At 40.8% G+C, this 12,627-nt stretch overlaps 1 protein-coding gene and 1 pseudogene across 6 annotated transcripts in view; one reads left to right on the forward strand and one right to left on the reverse strand.

The window, feature by feature from the left end:
- The window catches only part of Fam193a (family with sequence similarity 193 member A), a 120,595-nt gene that overhangs the window by 84,167 nt on the left and 23,801 nt on the right, over positions 1-12,627 (reverse strand). The gene's annotated exons all lie outside the window — the stretch shown is intronic.
- On the forward strand, positions 3,329-3,426 carry LOC127696937 (uncharacterized; annotated as a pseudogene).

The raw sequence follows: 12,627 nt of genomic DNA on the forward strand, positions 1-12,627 counted from the left end.
AGGGACTTTAGCACCATTGAGTGTTCAGTCAAAAGACAGGCCAAATCAAGAACCTAGGTATGGTGGCATACACCTTTAATCCTAGTACTCAGGAGGCAAAGACAGATGGATCTCTGTGAGTTTACAAGCCAGCCTAGTTAGTCTACATAACTTTCCAGGGCATCCAAGGCTACACAAAGAAATCTGTCTCAAATAAAACAAATCTGAATAGGAGCCACATACCTAATTGAAGAGAGTTAGCAGATTCTTAGTCAAGAACAGGATCAATAAAAACAGGAGTAAATACAGAAGCAACAGAGCCAGGCAGTGGTGGCGCATGCCTTTAATCCCAGCACCTAGGGGGCAGAGACAGGCAGTTTTCTGAGTTCCAGGCCAGCCAGGGCTACACAGAGAAACCCTGTCTCAAAAAACTGAGAGACAGAGAGAGACAGAGACAGAGAGAGAGAGAGAGAGAGAGAGAGAGAGAGAGAGAGTCATAGACCTGAGGTACAATGTTCTAGGATAAATTTGATGCATATTATTCCTAGTATTTTCTGTGTGTGATGTATGTATATGTATACCTATGGATGCAAGTATTCGTGAGCATGCATTCATCCTTGTCTACACATACAAAGGTCAGAAGTTGGGTGTTTTCCTCTATCAGTACCATTCCTATTGTTTTTAGCTTTTTAAAATATTTGTTTGTTTGTTGTTTATATTTTGTTCTCTGTGTTAAGTGTGAAATGGCAAAAGTGTAGAGGTCAGAGAAAAACATACAAGACTTGGTTCAATCATTCTACCATGTGTTTCCTTACAATTCAAGTTGTTAAGTCTTGGCAGCAAGTACCTTTAGCCACTGCACCACCCTGCTAGCCCTGAGACAGGATTTATTACTGAGCCTAGAGTTCATCATTTCAGCTAGATTATCTTGCCAGAAAACCCTCAAGACCTGCCTGTTTTGGCTCTCCCGGTACTGGAGTTACTACTGGTGCATGCTAGAGATCTGAACCCAGGTCCTCATACTTATACAGCAAGCATTTTGCCCACTGAGCCATCTCCCTAGCTCCTCATGAACAAAAGTAATTCCTTCCAGCCTAGCCAAAATAGGACTCAAACATCACTGGAGACAAGCAGCTATATCCCCAGAATGGATATCTGCTTGAATACCATCGAGCTGGTAAATAGAAAACTATCCTTTGGGGGTGCAGATCAAACTTATCAGGCTATCCTTGAACCTGCCTCAGCCTTCCTGCCCTGAGATTACAGACAGGCCTGTGTCACCAATCCTTGCAAAATTTATCAGAAAGCTACCTTCTATTTACATGCTTATAACCCCAGCTACATAGAAGGATCAATTAAGCCCAGAAGTTTGAAGCCAGAATCAACTAAAAAAGCCCTGCCGGGAGGGGAGGAGAAGGAAGAAGGAAGGAAGGAAGAAGGGAAGAAGTCATCTTCTGTGTGCTAGCAGCACCCAGGGCCTGTGGAAAGTAACACTGGACTCTTAAGGGAAGCCAAAGAATTTGTCAGGAAGTTGCCCATAGTAATTCTATTGAAATCTAGAGAAGGCACAGAGAATTGGGATCAGAAGCCTTTTCCACTTGCAAGGCCTACAAACCCACTACTGACAAAAAGAGAAACTTGATAGAGGGCACCTCAAATGTCACATACGACAGTGGGTGTGTGGGGAGCCAAGAGGCAATGAACTGCTAATTGGCACACCTTCCTGCTCACATTTTTCCATGCTGGCTGCAGACACAATGACTCTTGGCTTCAGCACCTCTTTCTGCTTACTCAGTGAAAAGAGCCAGGTCTCACAAATACTGGAACTGCCGCACTTACATCCCAATAAACTTCATGAATTGTCGGGGGCTGGAGAGATGGCTCAGTGGGTTAAAAGCACTGACTGCTTTTCCAAAGGTACTGAGTTCAAATCCAAGTGGTGGCTCACAACCATCCGTAATGAGATCTGACACCCTCTTCTGGGGTGTCTGAAAACAGCTACAGTGTACTTACATATAATAATAAACCTTAAAAAAAAAAAAAAAAAAAAAAGAACTAATTGTCGCCAGGCGGTGGGGGCACATGCCTGTAATCCCAGCACGTGGGAGGCAGAGGCAGGCATATTTCTGAGTTCCGAGGCCAGCCTGATCTACAGAGGAAGTTCCAGGACAGCCAGGGCTATATATACAGAGAAACACTCTGTCTCAAAAAAAAAAAAAAAGCAAAAAAACTAATTGTCTAGGAATAAAACTCTTAATGTACCAACAAAGTGAAACAACAAGAAAAAAATTACCAACGATGACAATAGTGAAGGGGGGAAGACCATGAAACATGTAGAATCCTAAAAAGTGAATTTTGTTTGAAAATGTCTTTCCTAAACTAAGCTCCTTTCCATAATGTTGATGTGACTTTTCAGATTGGTAATACTGGCACTAATAAATGTTCCAAAAATGTGAATCATCTGAATTTGTTATAAAACAGACTGAAGAAGAAAATAACAAAACATTACCCCAGAACCATATGTCCCTCACCCAACAAAATTTAGTCAGCATGAGTTCTGTATTTGTACCTACCTGTTTCTAAATATAATGCCTACAAAATCAAGTCTGTATTGGAATAAACAAACACAGACTAGCAGAACACTTCTCATATCTCAGTGTAAGTCATCATCGAGGGGAAACTAACAGTCTGTATGTTACACGTAGTGAGAAAGGAAACTGCACTGGAACTCTGCAGTCAGAAAAACTGAATTTCAATTCCAACTCCATCTCCCAATAGGCTGTGTGTAACTTTGAGAAGCCTCCCCCCAATCCTTTTTGCAGTGTTTTGAGAAACAGACATTCCATGTAAGCTCTGAAAAACAGGGTTTTTTTTTTGTTTTTTTTTTTTTTGTTTGTTTTTGTTTTTGTGAGACAGGGTTTCTCTGTGTAGCCCTGGCTGTCCTGGAACTCACTCTGTAGAGATCAGGCTGGTCTCGAACTCAGAAATCCACCTGCCTCTGCTCCCCAGAGTGCTGGGATTACAGACGTACACTACCACCGCCTGGCTGAAAAACAGTTTTTAAATCAATACTGAAAACTATAGTTACTCAGAGAACAGGCACCTGGAATAAAAGAGTACAACACTGGTTGACACTCACTGCCCACTCTTCTTTTCTAGCAAAGGATTAGCACTTTTTGGCCTGTGTCTTCATTCATTTACTAATGTACTTTTAAAAAATCTACTCAGGCTTACCAGAGAACCAAATAAGATGCTGAATTATTATATATAGGTCATGAGCTTAAATGCAAAGTCTGAAGTCTAGACCCTTGAGCATAGTGATTACCAGTTAAAATGGCCACTACTTGCCATCCTTTTTTCATTCTTAAGTATGATTATTAGGTGTTTACACCAGTTTATGACACATGCCTACCCTCATTAGGACATTAATACATTATCCATCTGACATAGGGTGCTATTACCATTAAAATGAGGAAATGCAAAGGCTTAGAGAGATGGCTCAGTTGTTAGCAGCACTGGCAGCTCTTGTAGAGGACCTGGGTTCTGTTCTAACCACTCACATGATGGTTTACAACCACCTGTAACTACAAGTTCTCAGGGATACAAAGCATTCCTCTACCCTCTGTGTGTAACGCACACATGTGGAACTGACATACACACAGGCATACACCCCTACACGTAAAATTTTAACTGAAAAATGTAGCTCTGTTGGTAAAGTACTTGCCACACAAACATGAGAACCTGAGTTCAGATCCCCAGCAGACACAGAGCAAAAATGAAGTGAATGAAAGTGTTTGTTTCAGATTATCCCTTACCCTGAAGCCAAGGCTTGAGCCTGTCAAACTTGCAGCAACTATCCTGCCTCAGTCTCCTGTGCACTAGGCTTACAGGTATGTACCACCATACCCATTATTGTTTTTAATGTTTTTCCTGTGCTGTGGACCCAACCCAGGACTGCTCCCATTTGCAAGTACTCTAAACCAACTACAAGCCTGTCTTTTTTTTTTTTTTAAAGATTTATTTATTATTTATACATAAGTACACTGTAGCTGTCTTCAGACACCAGAAGAGGGCGTCAGATCTTGTTATGGATGGTTGTGAGCCACCATGTGGTTGCTGGGATTTGAACTCAGGGTCTTTGGAAGAGCAGTCAGTGCTCTTAACCACTGAGCCATCTCTCCAGCCCAGGCCTGTCTTAATTAGGGTTTTACTGCTCTGAACAGACACCATGACCAAGGCAAATCTTATAAAAGACATATTTTGGGCCTGGTTTATAGATTCAGAGTTTCAGTACATTATCATCAAGGTGGGAGCACAGCAGCACATAGGCAGGCATGGTAGAGGCAGAGCTAAGAGTTCTACATCTTCATCTGAAGGCTGATAGCACAATACTGACTTCCAGGCAGCAAGGATGAGGGTCTTAAGCCCACACCCACAGTGACACATGTACTCCAAGAGGGCCACATCTTCTAATAGTGCCAACTCCCTGGGCCAAGCATATACAAACCATCATAATACCCAATCCTTAAAAACATTGTATACATTTACTGTGTACCATGTAATGGTTTTGTTTAGTTTGGTTGGGATTTTTGTTTGGTTTGGTTTTTTTTGGGGGGGGGGGTGTTGCTTGTTTTGTTTTTTGAGATGGGATTTTTCTGTGTAGCTTGACAGTTCTGGAACTCACTCTGTAGACCAGGCTATCCTGGAACATGATTAGAATATGCTAACTCCGGAGCTAGAGAGATGGCTCAGCAGTTAAGAGCACCCACTGCTCTTCCAGAGGTCCTGAGTTCAATTCCCAGCAACCACATGGTGGCTCACAACTATCTGCAATGAGATCCGATGTCTGCTGACTCTGCCCACCACTGCTCGATTGCTGTAGTATTTTTTAATAGAAGGTGAACAATGTGATATCAGTAGATGACATGCACTGTGATGTTCAGGAGTATGTGTAACTGCCCCAGTTACATCAAACAGGTTACCTGGAAGGGAAGCTGAGGATGTATGGGAAGGCGGCAAAAAGAGATGGAGACCGAGACAACACCTGCTATTGAAGGTCTCAAAGTTTAATGGAGAACTCCAAATATATAGGCAGAGGAAAACCCTTCCCCCAAGGGCTGGAAACTTCTCTGCAGAACCAGTTCAGTTGCTCCCCAGATGGCTAGTGTTTCTCAGGAAACTGCAGGTCCTTGAAGAACAATGGGCTTCACCTTGGTCTCAGCACTCCATCCTAGGTGGAGGGGATTATGGCTAACACAGGAGTTCCCGCTCAAAGGTTGGGAGAGGAACTTCGCATTGGTTGATGTCAAGTTCCTACCAGGTGGCATGGCACCCCAATAAGGCTCTCTACAAGTATGGGATATATACTGTGTTTAGTCGTAGACAACATACACTGAGATGTTTCAGGAGATGGTATTCAAAAAAAAAACAAAAAACAAAACAAAAACCCTAAGGAAAAGACAGAGATCGGAAGGGAAGGAAGAAGTGAAAAAAGGAAAGGGATAGGGGAAGTTTGTATGTTAGAGTTACATGTTTGATAGTTCCAGCTCTTGTCAAGAGGTCAAAGGAAACAGGACCGAGATCAGCCTCAACTATGGAGGACAGTGGTCCTCAACCTTCCTGATGACTGACAGTTGGCAGGTAGGGCTGGTGGGACTGCAGAGGGAATGTTCTGATTCTTTATTTTTTTTAAAGATTGATTGATTGATTGATTGATTGATTGATTTAATGTAAGTGCACTGTAGCTGTTTTCAGACAGTCCAGAAGTGGGCATTTGATGTCATCACAGATGGTTGTGAGCCACTGTGTGGTTGCTAGGATTTGAACTCAGGACCTCTGGAAGAGCAGTCAGTGCTCTTAACCTCTAAGCCATCTCTCCAGCTCTCGCTCGGGCGCTGTACTCTCTGTAGCTGTCTTCAGACACCCCAGAAGAGGGCATCAGACCTCATTATTGATGGTTATAAGCCACCTGTGGTTGCTAGGATCTGAACTCAGGACCTTCAAAAGAGCAGTCAGTGCTCTTAACCACTGAGCCATCTCTCCAGCCCCGCCAGTTTGTTTTTGATAATTAACAAGTCAGATTTATATACCAATAAATTCTCAATTCACAAGATACCAATATAATGATTTCAGAACCAATTGATGATAAAACCTGCCCACCTAGATTAGACAAATTATTCCAAATATTCTATCCTTTATGATATCATAACTACCTGTGGCTATTAAAACCACACTGGAACTGACTCTTCTTCCTGTCCCTCTGTCCCCATCTTAGCTCTTCCCTTTTCTCCCAAGTCATTCTCAGTCTCTGTAACTCTTAGCTCCGCCTCCCTTTTCCCTGTCCAACCACAGGACCCCTGCTGCACTAATATTTTAATGCACTTGGACAGGGAAAATCCTGTCACACTATATACGTGTTCTCTCTGTGCACACATATGTGAGTTCAGGTAGAGCCTAGAGTTTAATGTCAGGTGTTTTCTACTAATCTCTACCTTATGCTTTTGAGATTTAATTTTTTTGAGTCTCACACTGAACTTTAACTGATTCAGCTATACTGGCTTCCAGCAAACATCAAGGATCTGCTCTATCTCTGAATACATTACACACACATAGTGGAAGGAGAAGAAATGCACCAGTGCACACACATGCATACAACAGAGCAGCACATACACATAATGCAGTGAAAAGAGCAAGGAGAGTGTGATATGTTCCTTCTATTTTCAGATGAAAATAAGATAGAACCCTATAGCCTTTCCCCTTACTTACTTCATCTTGGGCAAAGGCCACCACAGGAGAAAATGAAATAATTCAGGATCAGCTTCTTTTATTCCTTTCTCTTGTTCTCTACCTTTAGTCCTACTATTGCCTGGGAGAATGGGGCCAGGACATATATAGGATATTGCATGTTAGTCAGGCCTAAAACTGGAGCCTAGTTCAGAAGGTCCAATACCTCCTCTCCAAGGAGATGTAAAGACACAGAAATTATGATTAATCAATGCCAGTGCTGTTCAGCCCTCAGTATGACTTCACTATTTATAAAATAAGCAGTGACTATACATTTCTTTAAAGTCTCAGATATATGAATGGCATGTGATAATATGTACTCAGTCCTATTATGTGGATTATCTACCTTACCTACTCTATGTCTATGTGTTTTATACACATATCACAAAGCATTTTATCCCACTATCCCACTAAATATGAATGTTCTGTAATTAACTTATTTTTTACAATATACCACTGATATTCTCAATGGTCATATCAGAACTTTTTAAAATTAACTATGAAAATGGCCATGTACACATCTGTAATCCCTGCACTGAGAAGGCTGAGACAGGACAAGACTTTTAAAGCCAGCCTGGAGTATAAAACCAGACCTTGTCTTAGAAAAGGGGGGAGGGAGGGAAGGGCAGGTGAGGGTAGAACAGAGCAGAGCAAGGTAACTTGTGTCTTTATATTTTAGTACTCAAGACTCTGAGGCAGGCAGATCTCTGTGAATTTATTGAGAGCATGGTCTATACAGTAAGAGAAAAGAAAAAAAAAGAAAAGGAAAGGAAAGGAAAGAAAAGGAAAAGGAAAAGGAAAGGAAAAGAAAGGAAAGGAAAGGAAGAAAGAAATATATCATTAGCAGCTCTTTAAGAAATACATAATTGGGGCTAGAGAAATGGCTCAGTAGTTTTGGAACATGTATTGTTCTTGTAGAGTCTAAAAATAATCCAAAAAGGCCTCAGCCTTCTGGAATATGCAGATGCAGCAAAGACCAACTGTAGGCTTTAATTTTTTAACTCTATTTTTAATAAAGGTTTTTAAACATTTTAACCTCCCTTCTAGCCACTAGAGGCAGTGGGAAAGAAATGTTATTGAGATGTGTGCGAAGTGGACCTGTTTAGAAATTGTTCTTGGGCTGTAGAGATGGCTCAGTGGTTAAGAGCACTGACTGCTCTTCCAGCAGTCAGTCTTGAGTTCAATTCCCAGTAACCACATGGTAGCTCACAACCATCTGCAATGGGGTCTGATGCCCTCTTCTGGTGTGTCTGAAGAGAGCAATGGTGTACTCATATATATAAAATAAATAAACTATTAGAAATTGTTCTTTGGAGCAAATCTCATCTGTGTTGTTTGGGAATCAGCAGTTCAGTTCACAGGTCAGCAGCAGCAGCTCAATCCACTTTACAAATATACCAGCAGTCCAGTTAAGTAGTGACACGATAGCAAACATGAATCAGCAGTGGTGGCACAACCTAGCAGACAGTCAAGCCTCAACTGAATCAGCACAAGTCAGCAAAGGGGATCATGACCATCAAGACATGGTAAATTCTTTGGTGTGCCTCTCTCAACGAGGTAAAGGTTAGCCAAGATGCAAGACCAAGAAGTATTGCAAAGCTAGCAATATAAGCATACCCTCCTTTTTTTTCTTTTTCTTCTTCTTCTTTTTTTTTTTTCAAAGACAGGGTTTCTCTTTGTAGCCCTGGCTGTCCTGGAACTCACTCTGTAGACCAGACTGGCCTCAAACTCAGAAATAAATCCATCTGCCTCTGCCTCCCAAGTGCTGGGATTAAAGGAGAGCACCACCACTGTCCAGAAAATGTCCATCTTACAGTCTGTTGAGTCCTATTTATACTCCCTCCAAAAAAATCATGTGTCCACTCGGGCCAATTGGCAGAGTGATGTCAGCTGATACAGACTCATGTAGAAGGGGAGCTTGCGAATCAAAAGTTCAGTAGACTTCTGATTTCACGGAGTACCATAGTGAACGATGAGGTTTCTTGATCCCCTCCAGTAGAGGGCGCACTCTTGCGAGCACCTTTTGTAGCCAGTTGCTTCCTGGGTGCTTTGCGAGCCATCTGCTTTGTAAGAGCCATGGTGTGGGCACCTTCTTACTTACCCCCTTCTTTCTTCAGCTGGAGCTCAGCAAGAGAGAGGCAGTGCTGGTGTAGTTTCTGTATCTTTTATGGAAATACCAAAAATACATTTTTTTGGTCTTTCCTGAGTTTTTCTGTCTTATCTGTTGAGCTACTCTAGCTTTGATATCTGGGTTATTAAGGTTATATCTGGTGCAGTGTTGTTTAATTGTTCTATGGATGAGTTTCTCTACTGTTAATTTGAGATGGCTGACTTGAATTTGATATTGGGTATTTGATATTTAATATGTACATTTATTAGTCTAGTGTTGGCTGAAGTGTAAACTTGTGGTTTCTTTGGAAAGTCAGTTATGTCAAAGAATGTTTCTTGGAAGCAGACACAGGTGGAAGGATCTCCCCTAAAGCAGAGATATGTGAAGGAATGTTTTACTGGAGTGGATGGACACAGGTAAAAGGATGGTTTGCTAAAGCAAGCATGTGAAAGGATGAATGGATGGTGAAGGATTCTTCAACAATGACATGTATGGGTTGGTTCACCTTACATGCATTGTTGAGCTCTATTTGTCATGACTCCATAGAGAGAAACGCACCAAAAATCTTCTCGAGGTTCCTGTGGCTTCTTGCAGCTTCCAGAGACTTCTGATTAGCAAGCTCCCCTTTCAGCAACTGGTGCAAGAAATTGCTCAGGACTTCGAAATAAACCTGCACTTCCAGAGTGTAGCTATTCATACCTTGCAGGAGGCAAGTGAGGCCTATCTGGTTGGCCTTTTTGAAGATACCAACCTATGTTCTATCCATGCCAAACGTGTAACAACTATGCCAAAAGATAGCACACCACATATGCGGAGAACATGCTTAAGAGTCCACTATGAGGAGAAACAATTCATTCTCGAAAAAAACTTTTCCCTTCTTCCTGTTATCAGTAGTTCTGAATGTTAGATATTTTTTCCATGGGGTCAAAGGTACCTAAGTATATGATTGTGAGTGGAAGCATAGAGGACAGAATCAGGTACTGGCAGTCTCTCCACGTTCATGTGTGTGTGAATTTTTAATATAAGTGTAAGATACAAAGCATTAATGCAAGCAAAATGTTTCAGTGAACACATTTCAACAGTTCAACTTTATATAAAAAGTATAAATAAACCTGTTAAAATTTTCTGGACAATGCCGGCATTTGTATTTTTTTTAAAAATAAGTAAATTTCTTATTGACAGCAACTAAATGGTATTTGTAGCATTTTTATCACACAGTAGATTCCATCCATTCACTATACTTTTCTGAGTTGTCCTACATGCAAGTACATGTTTTTAATGTTGTCTGTCTTCTGTGGTGTTCCTGCAAGTTTAGTATTAAAATACATTGAAAGATTAAAAAAAAAAAGGATAAAGAAACTAAGGTTAAGATTACAATTAAATAAGAATGAAATTTAAAGGATTAATGAATACAGACACAAATGAGATTCCTGGACTCCAATTTGGTCACTTCAAAAGCTACCTACATAGCACCTAGGAAATGGGACACTGACTCAGGTAAAACAAAGTCTAAACTGAAATAAATACATAGGATCAAATGGTCAAATAGAAAACTTAAATCCAGGACTGGAGAGATGGCTCAGCAGTTAAGAACACTGACTGCGGGGGCTGGAGAGATGGCTCAGCGGTTAAGAGCACTGACTGTTCTTCCTAGAGGTCCTGAGTTCAATTCCCAGCAAACACATGGTCTCACAACCATCTGTAATGGGATCCTTTTCTGGCATGTCTGAAGAGAGTGATAGTGTACTCACATAGATAAAATAAATAAATCTTAAAAAAAAAAAAAAAGAACACTGACTGCTCTTCCAGCAGTCCTGAGTTCAATTCCCTAGCTAGCTATAGTATACCCACATACATGAAATAAATCAATCTGGAAGGAAGGAAGGAAGGAAGGAAGGAAGGAAGGAAGGAAGGGAGGGAGGGAGGGAGGGAGGGAGGGAGGGAGGGAGGGAGGGAGGGAGGGAGGGAGGGAGGGAGGGAGGGGAGGGAGGGGAGGGAGGGAAGGAAGGAAGGAAGGAAGGAGGGAGGGAAAGAAAGAGGGAAAGAGGGAAAGAGGGAAAGAGGGAAAGAAGGAAAGAAAGAAAGACAGCCGGGCGGGTGGTGGCACATGCCTGTAATCCCAGCACTCTGGGAGGCAGAGGCAGGCAGATTTCTGAGTTCGAGGCCAGCCTGGTCTACAGAGTGAGTTCCAGGACAGCCAGAGCTACACAGAGAAACCCTGTCACAGAAAAACCAGATCAAAAAAAAAAAACAAAAAACAAAAAACAAAAAAACAAAAAAAACAAAAAAAAAAAAAACGAAAGAGAAAGGAAGGTAGGAAGGAAGGAAGGAAGGAAGGAAGGAAGGAAGGAAGGAAGGAAGGAAGGAAGGAAAGGAAGGAAGGAAGGAAGGAAAATTAAAGCCTGAATATAAACAGTCATAGAAAAAATATTAAGTTTAAATCAAAACTTGTAACATGATTTGCTGATCCCTCAAGGGAACAGCTCTAAGACTAGCCGAGACAGGAAAATATCTCAAGTCAGAACTTCAGCTATGCATAGCCGATAAATACTGGCTAGAGAATCCTCAAGACTTACCATGCCATTCATTCAAATAGCATCATATATGAAAATTTTAATTACGCTTTGGTTTTATAATCCAAACTAACTTATAAAGACAAATGCCTTACCTGCTTGAACAGAGAGCAATTATCACCTTTAACTAAATTGTGCACAGTGTACAGTACATATATGTTATTGCAGAAATGTATATTATCTGTGAGAGTTTACAGGTTTACAGACACAAAGAAAGTCAAAGCAACCCTGACAAGATTTCACCCTCAGGGATGCTCAAATGCTGAGACATATTTATTCCACATCCTGCTTGATCATACCCTTACAATGCCTTGATGTTTTTTCCTCAAAAAATCTGCATCTAGCACAATTTCAAAATGGCTAGATTATCTAGCATCATAAGACTGTTCCAGTCAGAACTTCAATTAAGCCCTGAACTTCTTCAGTATACAGAGTCTGGACAACAATGCTACAGCTATCTTTCTTCAAACTGACCAATATCCAAAAGTGGGGTGGGGGAGGGTGTACAGGACAAAAGGAGAATGGTACCCCAAATCACCAGAAAGCAATTTTAAGAAGAGCAATGCCCTCATTCACAAAAGATGGGGTAGATGGTTTTTTAATCATTCAATATTCATGGATGGATGTTTGTCATCAATTAAAAGGGTAGGTTACAAGTTAATGGTCTTGGCCAAGGAGGAAATATAATAAGGGATTCAGGGATTTCTTTTTCTTTCCTCTATCCTTCTTTCTCTCCTATCTAGTGTTAGAGAGAAAAGTGTGGAGAAAGAACAACCAAAAAGGGGGAGAATAGGAATAATAGGAATAAAGGGAAGTTTATTGAATATACTCTTAAATTACATTGCATTTCTATTAGCCAAAAAGGTATAGATTAGATTGTATACTGATATAAAATTAAGGTTATATTTGGTTACAACATACTATGTAGCAACCTTTTTAAAGGTATTATAGCTATGTAATTCTTAACAATCCAAGGTTAAGTTCTAGTACAAACTGCTTAGGATAATTTAAAAATGCAAGTCAGTAGTCAGATAGTCAGACCTATGGTCATGTAAGATACTAGTTTAGGTAATTACAGAAATATGTTTCCAAAGTTAAACAGATAGTAAATAGCTAGAAACAATTCAGATATACTATACATAAATAGATGGTCTTCAAAAACCTCAGTTATCTGCAGAAAAT

This window comes from Apodemus sylvaticus, chromosome 11, assembly GCF_947179515.1.
Source record: "Apodemus sylvaticus chromosome 11, mApoSyl1.1, whole genome shotgun sequence".
In the NCBI taxonomy this organism is placed as follows: Eukaryota; Metazoa; Chordata; class Mammalia; order Rodentia; family Muridae; genus Apodemus; species Apodemus sylvaticus.